The sequence below is a fragment of the Rattus norvegicus genome, chromosome 13 (assembly GCF_036323735.1).
Source record: "Rattus norvegicus strain BN/NHsdMcwi chromosome 13, GRCr8, whole genome shotgun sequence".
NCBI classification, from domain to species: domain Eukaryota; kingdom Metazoa; phylum Chordata; class Mammalia; order Rodentia; family Muridae; genus Rattus; species Rattus norvegicus.
Genome location: NC_086031.1, coordinates 78,882,184 through 78,906,520, shown reverse-complemented (window position 1 = coordinate 78,906,520; position 24,337 = coordinate 78,882,184). Strand labels below are relative to the sequence as shown.

Sequence of the window (24,337 nt, the reverse complement as noted above, 5' to 3'; positions counted from 1 at the left end):
TGGGATCAAAGATACTGGTGTTTTTATGTGGAACATTTTTTTGATGTCTTACTGCTTTGTAACTAACCACCTTTAAAAACTGCTTCCCATTCAGCACAGCAAACTTGAAATCTTTAGAAAATCCAAGTTCTAATCAATTTCTTGGAATTAATCATTGCTGCTGATAGCAAGAAAACCATTGTTGAACTGACAGGTCTAGATGTGGGGGCTTGCTTTCAGGTGATAATTTCCATAGCAATCAGACAACAGTCTTCAGTAAGAAAAAGGGTATTAGTGGAATCCTTTGTCTGCTATAGTTGCCTCTTGACCTTCTGTTCTTGAAATGGCCAAATTTGTCCACTACGGGCATGACTCAGGGAAACTTCACCATTCGCTTTTATACACCATGGTGGGAACAGACACAGGAAGTACTCTGAATTGAAAACAAGAGTTGGTCATTTTCAAGTAGAATCCCTTTTCAGAATAACCACTGCGGAAATGTCGGGCAAGAGAAATTAATTCTTGGAAATTACTTTGGGGTGAGACATGCTAAACATAATACCTTGTCACCATAAATTAGAAGTTTTAAAACACTGAGTTTTGAACTTAATTTATGCCTAGAATTCTCATAGACAAAGTTGAAGAGCAAATGAAAAGCAGAAAAAAAATCTATTACACACACATGTGGGCACATGCATGTTCACACATGTACACCGCTCCAACCTCAAAACAGTGAATGTTCCCTTTGTCAATATTTTCTGCCTTCTTTTTCCATAGACACCATAGTGTGGTTCCTGGATCAACTGATGTTATCTGAGACATTAACTCATATGAAATTGGTAGTATCTAAATATGATCGTGTTTGCTAAAGAAACCCAAGGTAGAACACTGTCTGGCCCCACAACAGTCTCTGTGCAACATATCAGCTGTGCTGGGACAAGAGCAGGGTGGTGTATACGGACAGGGAAGTTTCTGGGCTCCCGTTCCATCTCTGAATCCACTTCTGTCATAGGAAATCTCACAATGCTTACATTCATTCATCGTGTTAGACTGCAGATTGGAAGTTGCTTTGCAAACCATCAACTGATACTATTTATTTGCTTCTTTTCTTGAAGATGAAAACAAAAGGAGATTGTGGCTAACCGTTAATGAATTAAGACTCTCTGGTGACGCTATCTGTTCAAGAAACATTTCCTGAGCATCTCTTCTCCACCCAAGGCTGGACTTAGCACATATTTAGCCTGAAATTTCACTGAATACTCACAGTAAGCTTGTGAGTTTAGTTTTATGATCTAACTAATGCTAGGTCCAGTTAGACAGTCAGAGCAGCTACACAAAAGGCTCACGGCACTCTGAGGGCGCTTCCTCGGGTGGAAACTGGAGAAGGGAAGGGTCATAAAACCAAGAGAAGGTGGGCTTTCCACAGAAGGGAAACATCCAAAAGAGCTGTTCGCCTTACCCGAAATTATTAGTTTGAAAATACACTGGGTGGGGTATTCATTAGCTTTCACACTTGAGGAACAATAGGAGCCACTTAAGGACAGCCAGGCATCTGTGGAACGTACGGAGAAACTGAGAAGCAGAAAGATACCAAGAAAAACTAGGAGTAAGACACCACTGTAATTCACACCACCATTGGAAGCATGGCGGTAAATGTGGTGAGTAAGCCCTAGTTCCTTTTTGTGATTTCCATCACGTATATATTTCTTTTCTGAAAGCTCTCAAATCCTAAACATATTATATGAACGGAAAAGCAGGATAATAAGGGATAAGGTTATTATTTTGCTATTTATTTTGTTTTATTTTTCCATTCTTGACTTTCTTTTTTTCATCTATCTATCTGTCTGTCTGTCTATCTTGAAATTATGATTTAACTGTGACATTTTGCAAGTAAACAAACAAGGGCTCAGATCATTAAAAATAATCTATGCTCAAAGTGTTTCTGGTGTAATATTTGAGATCCATTTTAAAATTTAGTAACTACCAAGTTTTATGGCTGCATGATTTATTGTACTTGATTTAAACTATTGCTGGCATTGGATGATTAACTCTCTGTGTGCTAGGCAGGAGCAATGCATGATTGTGTTTACCTTTTTGTGCCCTAAAGGCAACAGGCTGAATGGACTATGTCATTTGTGAATGGGTTCACAGTTTCATAAAGAAAGTAAAGCATATCAAAGTAGATATGCCAGGTCTTTCGCAGAGAGAATTTTGAATAATTTGCTTTCTTTGTCCAATATTTAGGAGATATTTACCTGATGAATCTCTTGACAGTGGACATGTGGTAATGTGACAGAATGCACACCAGATTGTGAGTCATGCTTTTAAACTACAAAACAGACGGATCCCTGGTGAAATGAAAATAACTCTAGTAAATCTAAACTTTGTGTATGTTTTTAGTAGGGAAGAATTTGGGGTAATTCTGTAAATAGTCCCTATGTACTAAACAACGTGGTCTAATTGGTTGCTGGTTTTGTACTTTTGGTACGGCCCTGGCTTTCAGGGAATTCCCACTGACATCAGTTAACTAAAAGAAGTATGAATAACATGTCATTGTTTAAAAAAGGAAGAAAAATGGTAGTTATGCCATTAGGCTGAATTAGTATATTTAATATTCTAGGTATCTCATCTCTTGTCAAAGCAATCTGCACATTCAATGTGATGTCTACATAGAAAAAAAAAATGGTATAGAAAACAATTGGGGTGGTGAGGAATAAGCCTGACTGTATAGTGGATAACGAACTCTCCAGAAAAGAGGTGGAAAGGAAAAAGGAAAAAAGATGCATCTGCGAGGTCAGAGTTGCCTTAGAGAGGTGTGTGAGGTAAAGCCATTGCAGCCTGTGTGACAGAACAGAGCAATGGGGTAGGAGGGCCACAGTAGGGCAAGTGTGGAGACGATAGCATCACCCACGGAAGTGCAGGCCTAGGGACAATTCAGATACCTCATCAACCACTGGAGAGGTGAGCAGAGGATTAAGTTAGGGTCCCTCCTCACGTTGCACACTAAAATTAATTCCGGGCCTATTTGAAAAAAAAATTAGGAAACAGGCATTGTGATTTTTCTAACCTTTTAGTGAGACATTTAAAACCTAACACCTTGTTACCACAAACTAGAAGATTTAAAATACTGAGTTTGGAATTTAATTTATGTCAAGAATTTCCACAAAAATGTTGAAAAGAAAATGAAAAAAAAAACAGAAAATTATCTAATATACACATGCACACAGATGTACAAACACCCTCTCCTATCCTAAAGCAATGAACGCTCCCCATGACAAAACAAATGGCTGAAAAGTTGATCCCAAACCAAAGCAAACAAATACATAAATAAATCTAAACCATCCATACGCATACATGAAAAAAATTCAACACTGTCCCCCATCATAGGAACATACACTAGAAAACAGCTCCCTTCCAAAAGAAGCAAAACTGTGCTAGAAGATCATCCTATAAATGTTTCTGGAAAATAAATATTCCAATACATCAATGTATATGCGTGTAATTCATATATATTCTGGGGGCATTGATTTGACATCATAGACAAATGGAAAATAATCTTATACCTATCAGTTTCACCAGCATAATATCGGGAAAGCATAAAGGTTAACATACAAAACAGCTTACCATAGCACTGTTAACAATGAAAAATTGGAGTCAAATGTTTAAAAAAATCACGCAATTAACATCATACAGATATTGATGCCCAGCCCCTTTTCACACTATGGCGTTCTCTAACAACATTCTGCTACAACAAGCAAGGCCCATGGGGACTGTCCGGTCTCCCATTAAACTCTTTCGCTAAAAATTGTAACCAGTTTTCAGTTGTCTAGAGGATAAAGGTAAAATCCCTTGGTAATTTCTTAAGGCTTTGTGATTTGATTTAAGCCTCTGCTTACACGGACACTGTCCCGACAAGGCTGAGGCGACGCCTGCCTCCTAGTCTTTCAGCCTTGCCTTGTCAAACCACCTTCCTTGCAAGAGTACCTCCAGGACCACCTCCTTTTACCTCCAGTCAGCAGCTTCTATAGCGCAAGGCCAAAGTCTGAGGAGCCTACTCTAAACATTTAGCTGGACACGTGTTTCTGTTGTTCTTTATGCAGATAAAGCACATTCTAGCATTTGCTCCTTACCCTGTAAGATCTGAAGGCCTTCAGTGTCAGGAAAAATGTGTTGCGTATTTCTGTCGGCCTCGACCTTGTGCACAGAAGCAGTTTGGTGAGCATGCTAAAGGGTTAATCAATGCTTGGAAATATTCGAAAGTCCACAGAGAGCTGGTCTTATGTCTCTTCTCATCAACATTCAAAACCAAGGAAGCAGTAATTCTCTCATACAGGAAAGCCCAAAACACTGAATAGTGGCATTAAAAAAAATTCCCTCTAGCAAGAGCCAAATGACTTTTTGTCTTGATGCAAGTCAGAACACAGCAGCGAGATGGGCAGCACTAATGAGTGGACATTGGATAGAGAAAGGCCTCTTCTCTTGTGAGAGGCTATCACGCATGACCAAAGCGTGTGTAAACTCGGTTAGAAGTGCCATACATTGGTGCCGTTTGTTTGATTGATTTTTGCCCCCCACTTCTGGTCTTGAACACTTAATGTGAACATCCCAAGTGTCAACACTCAGGGTCTGAGCTTTCAGCCTCCTCCCCGCCCTGAGAAATCAACGTAATCGGGAGTAAGCACTACCCATTGCAATCCTACCTTCTTTTTCTAAAATTTTTTATTAGATGTATTTCTTTACTTACATTTCAAAGGCTATTCCCCTTCCCAGTTTCCTGTCCATAAGCCCTCATTCCCTTCCCTCCCCCTCCCCCATACGGGTATCCTCCCTATACATCCCCCCCCCTTTTTTTTTAATTTATTTAATACTTAATAATAACTCTTTGGTTTCCGGGCAAACATCCCCCTCCCCTTCCTTATGGGTGTGCCCCTCCCTACCCTCCCCCCATTGCCGCCCTCCCCCCAACAGTCTAGTTCACTGGGGGTTCAGTCTTAGCAGGACCCAGGGCTTCCCCTTCCACTGGTGCTCTTACTAGGATATTCATTGCTACCTATGAGGTCAGAGTCCAGGGTCAGTCCATGTATAGTCTTTAGGTAGTGGCTTAGTCCCTGGAAGCTCTGGTTGCTTGGCATTGTTGTACATATGGGGTCTCGAGCCCCTTCAAGCTCTTCCAGTTCTTTCTCTGATTCCTTCAACGGGGGTCCTGTTCTCAGTTCAGTGGTTTGCTGCTGGCATTCGCCTCTGTATTTGCTGTATTCTGGCTGTGTCTCTCAGGAGAGATCTACATCCAGCTCCTGTCGGTCGGTACTTCTTTGCTTCAACCATCTTGTCTAATTGGGTGGCTGTATATGCTATACATCCCCCTTATTGCACCCCCCCATATTCCCCTGCACTGGGGGTCCAACCTTGGCAGGACCAAGGGCTTCCCTTCCCCTGATGCCCCAACAAGGCTATTCTCTGCTACATGTGCAGTCGGAGCCCTGGGTCAGTCCATGTATAGTCTTTCGGTAATCCCACCTTCTGGTCAGTAATCTCTTGGCTAAATATCAGCCCTGTTTAAATCCCAAGCTCCTCCTCCTCTGGGTCTTCTCCCTTACAGTCATAGTTGGAAGGGGGGAAAACAGACCTACAGATCCCTGCTCCTTTCAAATTCATAATTACAAGTGTTGCAAGATATTTGACCACAGCCCGAAATTGTGTTGTTTACTAGTAAAACCTGTTTCTAGTTGTGGCGTGGCTCAGTCCTAGCACACACCTTTAATCCAAGAGCTTTTCTGTTTATTGTAAACAGGATTGAATCAAGTCAACCATAGGTCAAGAGGCAGAGCAAGCAACCAGTTGACAAGGAGTGAACATAGGGGGAAAAAAGAGAGAGTAAGAGGAAGTCAGGAGGACAGATAGAGAGGCACAAAGGAAGTAGAGGGGCGGGTCATTCAATTTGAGGGTCTTTTTTTGTTTGTTTGTTTTCAGACTGGCAGGGAGAAGGAGGAAGGTCATCTGGATGATTTCTCTGCCTCTCTGAGCTAGCAGGCTTTCTCCCAGCATCTGCCTCCCAAGTCTTTATTGGCAAAATCGAACATTTAAGATTTTGATTAAAAAAAAAAAAAACGCACCCGTGTCGAGTACCCTTCTTGATGCTGCCTGGTGGTTGGCCTACATTTTAAGGATACTGCTTCAGACCATCTTTTGTCTCCTCAGGTCCCCACGGTTCTCTCCACTCCCTCATACTTAAGTGATGACCCTGTATCCTGTATCTCTGAGGAAACAGACACAAGAAAACATGCTCCTTCTGGCTCGAACTGGGCTTCCTTATCAGCCCCATACCATGCACTTCATAATTACCCTTCTGAGCCCAGCTCTCCTACTTAAGCTCTGGAAACAATCCTGCTATTCCGGACCGTGGCTCTGGCCATTTTCCTCTCATTTTTCCTCTAACCCTATCCTTTCTGCAGGATTGTCCATCAGCAGGTAAGATCCTAAGTTTTATTCTCTCTTACATTTTAGTAAATCTTATTTTCAGGGAAAAAAATCGCTTACACTAGTAAATTACCTGTGTTTTCTATTTCTTGGTTCCCCACCCCCAGATTCTTTTGAACATAATCCCTTTGTGCTTTCATTCTGGTCGCTCCACCAAAACTCTTTGTATCAACATCCCCATTGACCTCTCCCTTGCCAAGTCCAGGGGTGTTTGTGTAGCTTGGCTAACTTACAGCACTTGATACCATCTGTCTCTCCTTTCATTTATCTCACCCATTTCTTCCACACACTCATGAATCTCAGGCCCTCTTGGCAGTTCAGAAGTACACTGCAGTTTGCTACCTAATGATGGATAACAGGTTTTTACCAAGCCTTCATTAAGAGAAGGGTTTTCCCGCATGGGACATCATTTTATTTCCAATCTGACTGTACTCTGACTTCTGGCTTCTTGAGTATTCTCCTTCTAGCAGTTAACTTCTAGAAATCAAGCAAAACATTGCACTAGTGTAAATAAGTATAGTTGGTTAGTTCATAGCCACCAGAAAGAATTTATGTGAGGAAATAAGGCCATATTAAAAGTAGGCTTATCAGAGTTGAAAATATAAAAACCAGTTAAATTTGAGTTTTGGGTAACAAATACATTTTCATCTGTCTAAGGACATTTTAAATGCGCCCACCGAACCCACTGTTGGCACCCAGCAAGGGATTGAAATGTGACTGAGCTTAAAACATCAGCACAGAAACTGCATGAGGAAGGAGCAGACTTCCTTTCTTTCAGGACAGGAAATGTCTCCTGGCAAATGACAGTGGAAGGTGGACTTCGAAGGTGTATCCTAGACGTAACTGACTAAGCTGGCAGGCCTAAGACCTAGAGAAGGTGCGTAGAGCCTCTGCATCATGAAGACCCGGAGAAGAATCATGCGCAGAACCTCTGCGTTGTGATTTTTTTGTGTCTGTTGGTCCTAACCATCTATGGCTACTCCATGGTCCCCTGGAAATAGAGCCTGGTGAAGAGAACCCCACATAAGGCATGAACAAAAGGCATCTCAAATCCACTCAGTAGCTTTCATATCTCTTAAGGCCTCACTGGCTTTGGAACAGAATTTGATGACAGATATAACATATGACCTGGTAGTCCAAAATATTTCTACACATGGATTAAACCATCTGTCAGTATTTACTAAGCCGCTACTTTAAAAAGCACCCAACTAATGGGAGAATTTAAAACACATGGTTCTAACCTTGAAGATCTTAAAATTTCCTGGAAGGCATTGACCACTATAAACAGGGACCACTTAGCCTCCTTGTCTAAGACAGTCTTGATTTATAGCTGCTATCCTGGAAAACATGTTAAAACACTGGGGTTAGAGGCTTGGTCTGGGGATGGAGCATTTGCCTGGCATGTTCAAGATTGTATTCAACTCCATACCCACTATTTGAAAGGAAGAGAGAAAGGAAGGAAGGAAGGGAGGAAGGAGGGAGGGAGGGAGGGAGGGAGGGAGGGAGGGAGGGAGGGAGGGAGGGAGGGGAATCAAACTGCTCCATTACATTGTAAATAAGTATGCTGGTTTTGGCTGATAGATTCTATATACTATAAAGATAATTAATCAGTGCAGGGGAGGGGATAAGACTGTAGTAGTCATGCTATTTTTTTTGTGTGTATTTTGTAACACTTTATTAAGAAGGGACCTATGTCAGCACTGCTATGTACACAATGACAAAGATCAAAGGAAACACATCAGGGGTCATGTAGACAGTAATATACATTGTCCTTTATATAATCAATGTATAATAGTTAAGGAAAGTTCAATCCTTATTAAGCAAACATCTTTGCATTCCCTGCCTTCTCTTTATCTTTCTGTGCCTTTATTATTTGTTTGGCTTTAAGCAATTCTGCCAGGATAGCTTTATCTCCTGGGCTCTCTCATGCGCCTTCTTGAGATCAACCAATGCTTGTTCATATTCTTTTAATCCTTGCCATCCTTGTGCTTTTCCATACAGTGCTTTAGTATTTGAAGGGTCCGTTTCAAGAGCCTCCAAGCAACTGTCAATTGCCCCCTGCCAATTTGACATCTTCAATTTACAACCACCAATATTCAGCACACAACTTAAGGCTATAGGCTGCAGTCTGGATAGATCTGCTTTCTCAATAACAGCCTTTGAACTATCCACGTACCTTAAAACCTTCGTATTTTTTTTCTTTTTCCTTTTTTTCGGAGCTGGGGACCGAACCCAGGGCCTTGCGCTTGCTAGGCAAGCGCTCTACCACTGAGCTAAATCCCCAACCCCTAAACCTTCGTATATTTTTTGATAGCCATCTCCCAGTTCTGAGACTTGAAAAAAGTATTTCCAATGTGTTGTAAGTCTTCAGATATTAATATAATTGTATCTACATCTTTTAAGTCTACTTCTGCATCCTCAGGGAAATCTGGGTGACTATTACCAGAGCCATCTTTGGGGAATATTCCTCAGTCATCCCCTTCCTTCCTTCAATTCTCCACATTCTGCAATAACACACAGTTTGGCAGGTTCTTCACCATTCACTTCTCCATTTTCAAGCATCCTTGACACACCCCAGCCCTTTTATTACTTGACCAAATACCACACGTTTCCCATCCACATGAGGAGTTTGAGATGTTGTGATAAAGAGCCGAGAACCATTTGTATTGGGGCCTGCATTTGCCATGCTCTGTAAACCCTCCCGATCACGCTTATAGTGAAAATTCTCATCTTCAAACTTTTCACCATAAATACTCTCTCCACCTGTCCCATTCTGATTTGAGAAGTTGCCACCCCGAATCATAAATTTCTTAATAATTCGGTGGAAAGGACATCCTTTAATGCAGAGGTTTCCCAGCTGTGGATCCAGTGCCCTTTTCTCCTGTACACCATGCACGAAAATTTTCCGCAGTTTTGGGAACAATATCTGCAAACAATTCTAAAACAGTTCGTCCAACTCGCTCCCTGCTGATGTCCATGTCAAAGTCTTGTTGGTTCTTGGAATTGGAGGGCTTGGCTGCTGGGGATGGGTGGGACATCTTCACTGCAGGCGCTAGAAAGCAGGACACAAGTGCCTCGTGTGTGAGAGAGGCTCAAACTCTACCACACCTCTACATTACCAGTCATGGTATTCATTTTATTTTATTTTATTTGCTTGGTTGGTTTTTGAGACAGGATCTCTCTAACTATTCTTAAAGAAGAATAGGAATGGTAGCTTGGCTTAAATCAAGGCAAGTTTTAAATGAAGACAAAATATATGAAGTTTATTCTTGAGATAGCTGCCATAGAAAACATTTGGGGAAAAGAGTGATGTTTCGAAATCTTGATTTTTTTTCCTCGGGTGTTTCATCATCTCCTGTTCCAAGGCCACTTTGGAGAAGCCACAATACCAAGTAGTAAGTCCTTCCCAAAATGTCCCTCAGAAAGTCTTCCATCAGGTCCCCACTTGTATCATTTCCTTATGAAGACATCGGGAGCCCCCTTACCCATAGCTGTGTCCTTACCATTCTGGGGCTTCATAAATAAAGACGATCTTAGAGGTCGAATACCATGAGATTTCACTAAATTTACAGTGCATCATACACCATTCGAGGCAAACAAGCCATTAGCCCCATATCAAATGTTTTAGATTTTAAAATGCTAACACACACGTATGGCTAAGAATTTTCTTCCCAAATCTCATGAAATGCCTTGCACACTCACTTTGGAAATTACAATCTTTGAAACTGGGAAGGTGTTGGACATTTTAGTCAGGAGAGAGGTGGATGCAAGTGACATTAGGAAAACTGTCATCGTCGTGATCTGTGTTGCATGATTGGCACTTAGGGTGACCAGGCGCAGTTCTTGATTAGAGAGAGACAAACGAAGGAAGCAATTGACTAAAAATTGGCAGTAACAGTCTTCACAATGCTGTTTCAGTCAAATATGGGAACAAAAGGGAAGCATGAATTGCAAGTGAAGTCTTTAAGGATAAAGTCCTAGATGTCTGTAAAATCTCAGTAACTGTAAGGGGGGGGGGGTAAAATAGTCCACACGACAAAAAGGAGAAACTGACTCCTGTCAGCTGTGCTCTGGCACCCACACAGGGCCATGGCACAAGAAAGAAAGAGACTAAGCTGAGTTAGACTGTTCAAAAAATAATACCAAGGCTTAAAATGAAGGACCCTAGTTCTTACTGAAGTGTAAGAGCTATTAAGAGGCTTGGCCTGGTAGAAAGTAGGTAGGTTATGGAGTTCCTGTGAAGGACCCTAAGGGCTTTTGCCAGCTTTACACCCACTGCCTCAGGTCAAGAGTAGGCCAAGTACCAGCTTCCCGCCTCGGGTCAATACTAGGCCAAGTACCATTCTCCGCCCACAGTTCTCGGGAGAAGCAGGGACATTCTTGAAAAAAAACCTCAGAATGTAGTCACCTGATGCTCTGGTCCCAGATAGACTTCGAATGCATGTCAGATGCTTGTTAGCCCATAGATTCAAAGGTCAATATGCTTAGCCAATAAGTTTAAACTGTAACTTTGCTGATGTAACCTGTACCCCTAAAAAGTATAAAAACTGCTTGTTACAGCCATTCAGGGGTTGCCTTCTAGTCACTTGCCATGAGGGGTTGATTGAAGGTCAAGCCCGACACCAGAGAAGTAAACCTCTTAGGTTTGCATCAAACTCCATTCTCAGTCTCACTTGGGGGTTAATTGGGGGGAGTCTCCCAGTAGGTAAGACTCACTTCGAGCCTTACAAAAAGGCCTGCACCTTCCTCCTCTACAGGCTCGCCAGGGTCCTTGGGCATTCCCTTCTCCCATTTCTCCAGCTACATCAGCTCCTTCTCACTCTTAGAGCTCACCAAGGTCCTCTGAGGCTTCCTACCACAACCCTGAGCTATCAGCCAGGGCTACTCCTTCCAGACCCAAAAGTTTTTCTGAACTCGCCTCACTTGTTCCACCAAGTAGGTCTGCCTCTCCTTCCTGTAAACCTACCAGATTCCTCTAGGATTTCCTTCCCCTGTGACACCAGATAGATGGACTCTTTTCCTAAACCAAAAGCTGCCTTACTCCTGCAGGACCCCCCTTTCCCTGAACCATCCTCTCAGCCCCCTCCTTCCTACTCCAAAAATCCATCTAAGGATTAGGATTACCCTTCCCTAAACCTCTAGCTAGGCCTGCTCCTTCAGCTCCTTAGCCCTCCTCCACCTCCCTCCAGCTGTCTGCATGGTCCCTCCCTGCCTATCAGTTAGGCCTCCTTCTCCATAACCCTTAGCCCACCCTCGTCCCTCTTGTCTCGGACATCTCTCCCTGCCCTCTGCTAGGCTTGGCTCCTTCCACTCCATAACCAATCCTCTGTGATTGATCTCATTTCCCTGAGCTACTGGTCAGCATCCGCTGCCACACTCTCGAGATCTCCTGGCTCCTCCGGGACCTCCCAGACCACCCCTTCAGTTTGGATCCATTCCTGTCCACCGTATAAGCTTTTGAGAAGTCCCATTTACAGATGCCTCAAAATATTTGCCTCAAATATTTCTTGGAATAGATGTAACAAAGGAAGCAAAAGGCCTGTGCGATGAAAATGTTAAGTCACTGAAAAAATAAATTGCAGAAAATGGAAAGACCTCCCATGCTCATGAAGTGGTACGATTAGTAGGCAAGAATGGTCATATTACTGAAAACAATAGTGCAGACTCCTCCAAAATCTCAATGTGTTTCTTCCCAGAAATTGAAAAAAAAAAAAAAAAAAAGCCTTAAAGTTACTATGGAAAGACAAAAGACTCGGGGTAGGGAAAACAACCCTAACTATTGAAAACACCGCAGATGGCACCACTACCCCCTATTTCAAGCAATGCTATGAGGCTATAGTAATAAAAACATCATGACATAAAAACAAACACATTGGTTAATGGAAGAGGATTAAGCCCCAAAATTCGTAAGGACAGCCTTTTCAACAAATGGTGCTGGTCAAACTGGATAGTTAGTTACTCACAGAAAATTAAATTAGGGGGCTGTGGAGAGATGGCTCAGCGGTTAAGAGCACTGATTGTTCTTCCAGTAGTGGTGGGTTCAATTCCCACCAACCACATGGTGGCTCACAACCAATCTCTAATGAGATCTGGTGCCCTCTTCTGGCCTGCATGCATACATGCAGGCAGGATGGCACAAACACAGTAAATCAATAAATCTTAGATAGGAAGGAAGAAAGGACGAAAAGAAAATTAGTTCCTTATCTCTCCTTATCATTATCTCTTTGAGTTGCAGAAAAGTCAATCCAAAATAGATCAAGGACATCAACATAAGGCCTGAGAGCCTGGATCTGGTAGAGGAGAGAGTGTGGAACATGACTCAGCTTTACTTATACAGGAGAGGATGTTCTGATGCCCACCCAAGTAGCATGGGACTTCATAAAACTAAAAAAGAATCTGCACAGCAAAGGGAAACATTTTTTACTAGCTGTATATCTGATTGACGGTTGTCTAGAATGCACAAAGAAATCAAAATACTGCTGCAAAAACAAATAACCCAAGTTAAAATTGAGACATGGAACTAAACATAGAATTATAAAAACAAGAACAGCAGCAGCAGCAGCAGCAGCAGCAGCAGCAGCAGCAGCAGCAGCAGCAGCAGCAACAAGAACAACAAAGATACAGACAGCTCAGAAAACACTTTTTAAAATGTTGTTCAACGCTCTTAGTCACCAGAAAAACACAAAACGAATTTGAGATTTTTGTCTTACTTTCCCTAGTCACAGTAGTTAAGAATTATTTTTTTCTGACAATAAATTCTGGCATGGATGTGGGGAAAGGGGAAGATGTACGCCCTGTTACAATCTGGTAGAAGTACAATCTGGTACGGCTGCCATAAAAATCAGTGCAGAGCTTCCTCAAAAAGCTACACATAGTATTTCTACCATTTGATCTGTCTACACTACCTATGGGCCCATTCTTAGAGGACTCCACATTCCTACTACAGAGATATGTGTCTATGTTCCTTTCTTCCCTATTCACAGTGGCCAGGAATTGGAAATGACCGAGACGTCCATCAACTGATAGGTAGATAATGAAGATGTGGTGCATCAACACAGTGGAATATTATTTGGGCGTAAAGAAAAATGAAATTGTACTGGTAAATGGATTGAGGTGAAATGGCTATTCTGAATGAGCTCATCTGAAACCCTAAACTATTAAGGTGTCACGGCTGGGGAAGTTAAACGGAAGGGGGGTAGAATACAGGTGGCATGAAGAGGAAAGGGAAAAACCACAGCAGGGAGGATTAAACGTGGTGGGGGATGGGTGAGCAGGGTAGAGGAGAGAGGGATGTGGAGGGATATAGAGGAATAACTAATGCTATGAGAATGCCTTGCAGGAACCTACTCCCACAGTCGCTTTCTAAAATGTCTACATATATAAAAGGAATTTAAATGTTGTTACCCTATAAGAAAGGAACGTCTTCCAGGCAACAGTATAGGCTATTGTAAATTGCTCTTGGTTACCCTTCAGAACTTGAAAGTAAGATCATATTGCTGAAGACAGCTCGTACTTGAGTCATAGGAAGGAATGGAGAAACCAAGTTGGTACCAGTCTGGAAGCTTCCTTCATCTATCTCTCCTAGTTAGCTTTCATAATGCTGTAAGGTTCTATGCGTACTACTGGGGTAGAAGAGTAACAATAGTCTTACCCCACTGCTAACTACGTAAGCTACAGTAGTAACTGACTTGGTAAGATATGCCTTATTGGCACAAATGTTACAGGAGTAACCAATCGTTTTCAGAGTGTGAAGATTTAATGCGTGTTCTGATGTGTTTATATGAAGATAAAGAGGAGGGGATATGTTCTATGGAGGTGTGGTGAAGTATGGGGAAAGAGGGTGCCTCCATGAGCCCATGTTGAGGCATCCCTTCCCCGTGAGGGACAAGCCACACACTGGTATAGTATAGAATAGAGTTTATTTTTGGGCCTGGGGAGGGGAGTTAAGAGGTTAGTAGCAGCAGAGAGAGAGAGAAAGAGAGAGAGAGAGACAGAGAGACAGAGAGACAGAGACAGAGACAGAGACAGACAGAGAGGAGGAGAAGAAGAAGAGAGAGAGGGAGAGGGAGAGGGGGAGGGAGAGGGGGAGGGGGAGGGAGAGGGAGAAGAAGAAGAAGAAGAAGAAGAAGAAGAAGAAGAAGAAGAAGAAGAAGAAGAAGAAGAAGAAGAAGAAGAAGAAGAAAAGTAGAGGAGTAGAGGTCAGCCATGAGCATGTAGATAGAAGAGGGGGAGGGAATGAGGAGAGAGGGGTAAGGGAAGAGCAAAACAGAACAAGAGAGCAAGAGAGTAAGGAGGGGGCAAGCAGCTCCTAGTGTCAGGCATAACAGCCAGGTAACTGTGGGGTGGAGCTTAGACAGAATGCTAACATGTTCCACAAGATAAAACTCCTGCCTGGTATCATTGACAGGGTTAAATCTCAATGACTGGCTATACCAAGAGCCCTGGGACAGAACCCAATTTGATTATTGTGCTAAATGGACACAGTAACTAGCAAACTGCCCCCTAAGTTTTTATTATTAAGTCCATAGATTACTACAACTTCATCAGAGAAGCTTCTTTTTGGAGGAGATGGCAATGGATGCAGAGATCCACAACTAGTCAATATGCAGAGAGTAAGTAAGAGACTTTGAGATGATCTGCTATCAATGGAACATCGACATCACACCTTTTCCATGACAGGACTCAGGGCTTATTCTGGAAGAGGAGGCAGAAAAATTTAAGAGCCAAAGGTTGTGGTGTCTTCAACAACAGGGCCATTGCACATTTGAAGAAAAAGAATCGGTGACAGCATGTATAAGAACTGCATAAGGTGAGGACAGCCAGAACCTGAGCATAAATAGGAAATGACTTAGGAAGTTCCATCTCCACCCAGGAGCTATTGACAAGTGATGGCTACTGGGGGAGGGACAATCAGTTTTCTTTTAAAATGTGGCCTCTGAGAGGCTATCTATGCCCTCGGAGATGGCCCTACTTCCCTACACATATAGGTAACACTTAAGTAAATTCAGTGACTTAAATACACAACAGCACAACAGAGAGAGAGAGAGAGAGAGAGAGAGAGAGAGAGAGAGAGAGAGAGAGAGAGATGAAACACGATAGGAATAAAAAGGAGGAATTTGATCAAAACACGTCATATATGTGTATGAAATTCTGAAGCAACAACATTTTTTATTTTTTATATTTTTTGAGAAAGGGCCTCACTGTGTAGTCCTGGCTGTCTTGGAGCCCATTATGTAGACCAGATTGGCCTTCAACTCACAGAGATCTGTAGATCTGCCTTCCTCTGCCTCCCCAGGACTGGGATTAAAGGTGTGTACCACTATGTCCAGCTTCAATTATTTTTTTAATAAAATGAACGACAGGTAAAAATGCCTGTTGAACTTGCGTTTTAAAATGTTAAGATGGGATTTTGAAGATATTTATTTGATGAACACCCCTTTTAGATGGTCCATCTTCCATGTCAGTGGAGCCTCAAACTCATTGTATAGCTGAAGATAACCTTGAACTTGGATCCTCTTGTCTATATCTTCCTAGTACCATGATTGCAGGTTGGAAGGCTAGTGTTAATCACTGAGCCACCTTTAAATCTGATGGAGGTCCTAGTACCCAGTGGCCTGGTGCTTGGTTACCTAGAGTGTTCCCCACAATCCAGGACCACTGAATCGCCTTGAAGCCTATTCCAAATGCAAAATCTCCTCTTCTATCCTAGCACCCAGAAAAATGCTTCTCTGATAGCGGGGGTTCATAAAATACTCAATGAACTAATGAATTAACATGTTTCAGAGATCAGCACTTTGCCTGCTGGCCAGTCTCTCGATATCCACCCTGACTCCTGTCTCAGTCTCATGAAAACCTCTGCATGAGAACAACTGTTGTCTCTACCGTGTCTCCTCCCCTCTCTCTGTTTTAGAAATGTCCCAACACCGCCATTGTTTGTGACTCTTCCGTTCATGTTAGTTGTTTGCTTGTATATGTATGTGCCAGGAACTTAGTCATCTTCCTTGATGAAATAAAATCGCTGGCCTTTGGGGTTGGCAGTGGGATGATGGGAGCCCTAATTTAAAAGGGAAGAAGAGTATCTACTTAATGTTCCAAGTATGAGATTGAACGAGTCAGCCTCTCATTCCTCATAAAGCAGCCCTGCCTTAGTAGAGACACCTGTATCTTCACTGTTGAACATAATTCCTGGAAATCCTGAGTAAAAAGAAAAGAGGAAAGATATTCTAGCTTTGTAATAAACATTCCAATTTCTATTTCTGTACAAAACTCTGCTCATGTGGTCATGCCCAGATGATTACACTGGGAATTATTTTCCCCTTCCTCCTCAGATGTCTTTCCTGACCATGTCATTACCTGCTTTTACTCTTTAGCTCAACAAGATGGCTCTATCAGAGACTTGCAGACTATTTTAGTTAGGTCTCTCACTGCTGTGACATAACAACAGGCAGAAGTAACTTAAAGAACAATGCTTCATTCTGTTTCCTTCTGAGAGCATTCAGTGCATCGTGTTGGGGAGAGTATAATGGTGCAGTCTCTAGCTGTGGTGGCCAAAGCACGAGACAGCTGTTCATGTTACATCTAAGCCAGGAAGCATAAAGATGAACGGGGCCAATTAGCCCCTTAATCTTTTGTTTTCTTCAGTCCAGGGCCCTGTCCCCTGGGATGGTTCTGCCCACAATCGATTCTTTATCTCTTTAGCTGGTATTTCTTACCTACATCCCCAGAAATGTGTCTCTCACGTGAGTCTAAATCCTGTCAAGTTGGCTGTGGAGCTCAAACATAATATATGAAACATAATATATGAAATATCCTCATTAAATGCTTCATGACTGTGTTGCCATACCTAACCAGACAGTAGCTCTTCCCAAACGCAGAAATATATTTATGTTTCTATTCCAGCTTTAAGCTCAGTATCTAATACAGGAGGAGTCGGTGCTTAGTAGGTAACTTTTTCTTTAAAACAATCATGACTCATTATACAAAAACATAAGGTCCCAAGACAGCTACAAGTTTGACCTAAATTTGCAGAGGATAACCAGTATATTCTACATTTTAGTCCCGAGGATTGAACCTCAGGTTTCAATCTTACAAGTCAAGTCCTCTATCCATTGAGCTCTATTCCCAGATTCACAGTGTGCTCTTGAGAATGCTAGAATGTAAAATTAGAACACTGGGACAACCTATATGGGGCCTGACTTGGGCCAATTGGCATTTAGGTTATCCTAGGCATAGAAATTTAGGTGTAAAGGTCTATAATACAAAACTCCCACTGAGGTGTTATCCAAGGGGTGCAGCAAGGGCTGGCTGTCTTCAGTGCTTCTTGAAGGATCTTGCTAAGTCCCTCATTTAATTGTCATTGGAGATTCCAACTTACTTCTTGTTTAAAAGTTCAACTATTGTGTGAACTCCAGACAAGCTCTTGGTTCCCTGGCTTTTCTACCTTGGGGGAAGCCATCTTACCTTTACCAGCATTCTCTGCTACTCTGCTTTGTTTGTTTAAAGACTCAATATTCAATATTAATTTTAATTAATAAAACCAAATCTGCTTCTATCATTCCTCATCTCTTCCCCTTCCTTTCTTTCTTATCTAGCTTGTTTGGTCTTTGGCTCTGTGTATTTCCCCTTTTATGGAGATGCTTGAATCCAAAGCTGTCAGTCATCTACTGTTCTGTTTTCCCTTGCCAAACATGTCACCCTTTATAAACAAGACTTGCCAAACTCCATGGATTAGCAAAGGAAATGCACATGTCACAGTAATACATGACACTCAGACTACAGATATCACTGGGGACATGTCTGGTTTATTATTCTGCTTTTATAAAAGGCCCAGGAGAAAGGCAGCAGAACTGGAAGTAGGCTGACTTAGTATACAGCACGGCAGCAATCGTCTCTTACAGGAAAGAAATATTAATTGGCATAATTGAGACTAGACATTGTCCATTTTACATACATACATACAGGTAATGCTCAGTGAATTCTTGTTAGTATGAGGATGTGTGTAGGTGTCAGAGTGAGCTAGAATTGTTTGGTTACAAAGGGAATAGTGCCTAGGCCATGTGGCTCCTAGGGACGAGGGAACTTAATTCTTCCTAAAGTCCTCTAGAAAAATGAAATGTAGGCATTATGTAAGATAAAGTAGCTGGCTTGTTCTGGAACAATTATGAGGAAAGTATTTAAATGTAGCTTCTTGGACTTGCTTCATTTGATCTAATAGACTAAAACTTCTACATAATACTCATGATAGCAGATAATTTAAGGGGACAAAATGGTGTGATAATTTTAAATCTGACCTAACTTTTTCTCGTTATATGGAAGTATTTTAGGGTGAAGATAACATTTTGAAGTTTGAGGGAGGGAGGTTATAGAATAAGATATCATTTCCCGTGTAGGGAAAGTGAAAAGCAGTTGAGAATGTGGCTATTTTAATGTTAATACCCAAGCACAGATGCATTTCCTGTTAAAGGAAGCAAAATGGAGGTGTTTAAACATCTGCACCACCCTTCCCAGAAACATGTCCCTCTGTATTTCCCAGGGGTTAGCAACTTGTACTCATGAAAATCCTGAAGGAGTTCGAGTTCAGCGAAGGAAACAGGAAGTTCAGTTCGGTTTGTGGAAAGCCCAGGAAACAGCAACACGTCTGTGAACAATGAGCCGTCTGCTGAAGATTCTTGATAATGGGAATGGGGTGTGCCGGGAGCCAACCAAATTTCTAGATGTATAGTATCTTCCCCCTTCAGATTCTATAGGCTTTCATGCTATGTAAAATAAACCCAGACTCGAGTTCATGGAAACTTCTAGAAGTTGTGTCTCTGGATTCTTTTAGAATGTAGGGCAACTTCTCTGCTGAGCTGCTCTTCTCATCACCCAAGTCATGAGGGCAAGGCCTGTGCTTTTACCCAAAGAAAAGTCCTCAAGCCAGCAAACACAAGGCTGCTGGAACAGGTCTGGGTATTCTGGCAAAGCACTGGGCTCATGGTGTCACACTTTGCTGGATATTCCTTTTCAAGTGCTTATTAAGCATCTGATGAAACCGTCAGAGAGAAGCACAAAGTAAAGATAAGCCTGTTCCTCTCCAAGCTCATTCTCTGTCGAGCAGCAGGACCTTACCTGCCCCACAGCCTCTAGCACGTGTTAGCTATCGCACAAACATCAGTTACTTTGGTTAAGTGCTGTGACACGTGCCTGTCAGAAGCATCTTCAGAGGATTTACTTTGGTTCGTGGTTTAAGAAGGAATAATTCACCACTGCAGTGAAACGTAAGGAGTCCGACGTGGTGGGCAGATGAGGCTAGGGCTCCTTATGTCTGACAGATTAGGAAGCAGGATGCCGGCACTCACTCAGCTTCTCCTTTTATTTTTATCATTCAGTCTGGGACCGGAACTCAGGAGGTGGCACCACCACATTCTTGTCTCTGGCAATATTCTCACAGACATGCCTAGAGGCGTGTTCCCCGGGGCATTCCGAATCCAGTTGACCGTGAAGATGAATCGTGACAGAACCCTACAGAGTTCTTGGTGAGCATAGACACATCCCCAAGGCTTGACCCCCAAACAAAACGCTGTCTACGACAGATGGTCTAATCTTTGGAATGGGCTCATAGAGGAAACAAACAAAAATGACAAAACACATGTGGAGCAGATGGATTAGAGACACATTCATGAGATGCTCTCTCCTTTATCTTTAGCAACCCACAATTCCAAATTTCGGAAGGAAGACATAGGGATGAGGAGACAAAGAGTAGTGGATGTGTGGTGCAGTGAGCAGTCTGAATTCTAAAACTTAAGTTCCAGTCCTGACTTTTTCTCCAAATGCTGGACTAAGATTTATAAACCTAAGTTTTAACAAGAGTGAGCAGAGCTTCCTCTCCAACTGGGAAGGCATGGGAACTAAACATTACACGGAGTCTTAGAGAGGGGTGGAGGAGACTTCTCAGCAGGTAAGAGTGCTTGCTGCTCTTGCAGAGGACCAGATTTCGGTTCCCAGCTCCCACTGTAGGGTGGTTCACAACTGCTTGTAACTCCAGCTCCAGGGCATTTTCTGATGCCTTCGTTGGGGCTCCTGCTATACTCCCACTCCATGGGCACTGCACTCATGTGCATAAACACACACACACACACACACACACACACACACACACACACACACACTCACTCACTCGCTAACTCACTCGCTTGCTCGTAATAAAAATAAAATCTGGGCTGGAGAGATGGCTCAGAGGTTAAGAGCACTCACTGCTCTTCCAGAGGTCCTGAGTTCAAATCCCAGCAACCTCCTGGTGGCTCACAACCATCTGTAATGAGAACTGATGCCCTCTTCTGGTGTGTCTGAAGACAGCTACAGCATGCTTATATATAATAAATAAATAAATCTTTAAAAAAATCTAAAAAAGGAATTCTTTAAGATTTTTTTTACTCATACACAAGAAATGTGGTTGATCCTTGATACCCAACTTTGACTTATCTTTCCAAAAAAATTTTCAGAGCTACTATTCCAAGCTGTATTTCAATTAATACACCATGATTGTTCACATTAGTGGGTTTTTGTGTCCTATAGGAAATTGATGTTGATACTGGTTCGTTTTGTGTGTCAACTTGACACAAGCTGGAGCTATCACAGAGAAGGGAGTCTCCCTTGAGGAAATGCTTTCCTGAGACCCAGCTGTAAGGCATTTTCTCAGTTAGTGTCAGGGCGGAGGGCCCCTTGTGGGTGGTGCCATCCCGGGGCTGGTGGTCTTGGGTTCTATAAGAAAGCAAGCTGAGCAAGCCAGGGGAAGCAAGCCAGTAAGCAGCACCCTCCATGGTCTCTGCATCAGCTCCTGCTTCCTGACCTGCTTGAGTTCCAGTCCTGACTTCCTTTGGTGATGAACAGCAATGTGGAAATGTAAGCTGAATAAACCCTTTCCTCCCCAACTTGCTTCTTGGTCATGATGTTTTGTGCAGGAATAGAAACCCTGATTAAGACAGAGTATAAAACCCATTGTCTGAACATATAAATCTTCTTAAATGATTAAACTATAATACTTAATAAATCTTTCTAGGCATCCTTCTCTTGGACTGGATTTATAATCAAAATTCCTATCTCAATTCTTTTTGTAGCCTACTGTCTTGGGCAAGTCCTTTGGGCTGTTACCACCAGTATAATCTTTAATGGTTGTATTAATCTAGTTCCCAGCACTCAGTTCATTTTTGTTGTCATGTTTTTGTTGAGGCCTCTCTCCATGGGCTGAAATTATGTGCCGAGCATCTGTTCCTTTGAGAAAGGCCTCGTGGATGACCCCTCACCAAGAGTCTAATTTATCTGGAGACTCCAGGTACATATTTGTCTCAAAAACTATAATACTGATTATCAAGGAACATCTAATGCTTTATAGCTCCACAATTAAGCCAACTCGGCCATGGCTCAGAAAACAGACTTTGTTCTGTTATTTAGCACATGTGTGTCTGTGTCTGGGGTGGGGAGTGTTCTGGATTTGTTAGCTGTGGCCATTTTGACAACCATATGTCTGTTCAAGCATCTGGCACACTTCTATGTTTTTAAACCTGTGGATTTATCTGATGAGAGTCAAAGTATTTGATTTACTTTCTTCATAGAATGGCACAGCCACACCCACTGGCAACAGCGAGTGTCATGAACCAGCCTGACACGGTCCAACCAAGCTGAGGGGATTGTTACAACTGCTGTCTTTCTGTCTCTGACTTTTGGTCTTGCATTATGATTCGATTTATGTCTTTTCCTGAGAAAAATTATGTCTGAGTATTTTTAGGAAAATCCTAAAATAAATTCTATCTGGCCACTCTTTGGAAGTCTTCCTTATGCCCTGGAGATCATTAAGCACAGATAAGCACAGAGCTAGATGAGGCCATTGCTCCAGGGATCATCTTGGGGTCTCTGCCCCTGAGCTAACTCAAACAATATAATTGATGCAGGGCAAAAAGAGACAACTGACAGTGTCTGAGTAGCCAGAAAAGATAGGTTACATATTCAAGATCTCTTTTTTATTATAGGCTTAGCGGTCTCTTAAAATGCAGTTTAAAGATAGGGGGTCGTACAGGGTACACTTTTGAAGGAATCAAATTCAGAAAATAAGATAGACCAACTAAAGTGAAGTTTTCCTACTTAATATTGTAGATGATGAAACCTATAGTAGAAGAAGGTAGGTAGTAGTATTTGCTATTCATAACCAGACGGGGGTTCAGATTTTTCTGTTTGGAATGCTTTCAAACGGCAAGCACTGCAGCCTAAAAGCAGGCTGTCACATAATATTATGTGCTTGCTTTGGAGGAGACATTCTTTAGATTTGAACCAGAGGGTCACAACAAGAAGACTCTGTTCTGTTTATATTTTCTAATTGTGACTGAACTTGTAACCCTGGGCGTGTAATGAAAAATCAAACATATATTCCTTACCGTTTGGCTAATCGTTAGTCTGTTTTCTTCTGTGAAGCACCTGTTTGCTGGTCAGTCAGAGCAGCAGAAACTGCCTGGTGGTGAGTCAGAGCTACTTCAGGGGCCTGATTGCTAGCAAGTCAGAGGTGCAAAATTCCCCTAACCATCTCCTGACTTCTCTCCCAAACTCCTTATCTCCCCCGAAGGGCTGCCCTGTCAGCAAGAACCCTCTCTCTCCTCTCTGTGCTGGGGAAGGCCCCCACCCAGCAACAAAACATTTGGGAAAACATACATGATTACATACACATACATGTGATTTGTAAGGATGTTTAACTGTCATTTCTGAATAAGAGCGTCAAGATTTATGATCAAAACAGGCACTGATAGGTTGATACATCTCCATGCTGAAAACTGAAGAGGTTTCAGGACTTAAGATTCTGACTCAAAAGACAAGTTACTTATAGCCCTTGCCTATAAACCCAACACTAAGAATGAGGCAGGCGGACAGCTTGTGCAAGTCAGTTGATTGCTAGTCTGTGTTACATAGCAAGACCCCTACACACAAAATAAACAAAACATTATGATGTAAGGTAAAAAGTTTGATCTGGACAATTTAACTGAGTCTCAACTTACCTTTAAAGTGAGGGTAGTTATTATAACCTAATCTACGGATATTGTAAGTATTAAATAATATTATGTAACTCTTTATCAGCTGTGTATATAATAAATGCTGCAAATAGGTTAGCTTCCACAACTGGGAATAACAAATCACTATTAAACAGGGGATAACATACAAGATTATAATTAAGCAAAAAACTATACAAAATAGCATGTCATCAGGGTTCCAATAAATATCACATTAAGTCCAAAATATAGTGTGATTTAGGGTCCTCCAAGAAAGAGAGTTTAGATAACATGCCAGTATCACCAGACTGGCTCTGAGGCACCTGCTCCCAGGTAATGACATATAGACTTATTATTTATGAAAGTGTGGGCATAGCTGGTTTGTTCCCAATTCGCTCATATAACTTAAATTAACCCATTTATACTAATTTATGTTCTGCCACATGGCTCTGCTGCCTGGCCCATTACCTGTCCTCAGTACTGGCATGGTTATGTTTCTTCCTTTCTGTGTGGCTGGCCAATGCCTCGCACCTGATTCCTTCCCAGAGTTCCTTTCTCTACGGGAAGTCAAGCCTATCCTCTCCAGCCTAGCTGTGGGCCATTCAGCTCTTTACTAAAGCAATCAGAGGGAGCCTTAGTCAGGTGAGGGAGAATAGAGGCACACTTTCACACAGTGTACAAAAAATTATCCCAACACAGCAGATCTCAATTTTGGAAGAGATGAAAATATTTGTACCAGACTTGACCAAAGCAGTACATTCTCATCCTCCCTTTCTTTCTTGGGGGGAATGTTATAGCCCAGAATCTGACATTATCTTTTCCCATTTTTCCTTCTATCAAGGTCCCAGGGTCTCATACTTGGCTTACAGTGG

General features: G+C 42.2%; 1 long non-coding RNA gene and 1 pseudogene across 7 annotated transcripts; one reads left to right on the top strand and one right to left on the bottom strand.

The window, feature by feature from the left end:
- Positions 1–6,315: 6,315 nt before the first annotated feature.
- Positions 6,316–22,184, top strand: LOC102555981 (uncharacterized). 7 transcript variants are annotated; one of them, XR_010057276.1, is made up of 6 exons: positions 6,316–6,447; positions 13,440–13,555; positions 14,978–15,068; positions 19,824–19,970; positions 21,664–21,766; positions 22,047–22,184. It is a non-coding gene; the product is annotated as an uncharacterized LOC102555981 (long non-coding RNA). The 7 variants fall into 7 exon arrangements; XR_005492602.2 differs by lacking the exons at positions 19,824–19,970; positions 21,664–21,766; positions 22,047–22,184 and adding exons at positions 15,136–15,265; positions 18,989–19,238 and having other exon boundaries at positions 13,440–13,482; XR_010057275.1 differs by lacking the exons at positions 19,824–19,970; positions 21,664–21,766; positions 22,047–22,184 and adding exons at positions 15,136–15,265; positions 18,989–19,238.
- Ppid-ps19 (peptidylprolyl isomerase D, pseudogene 19) lies at positions 8,044–12,724 on the bottom strand (annotated as a pseudogene).
- Positions 22,185–24,337: the final 2,153 nt, after the last annotated feature.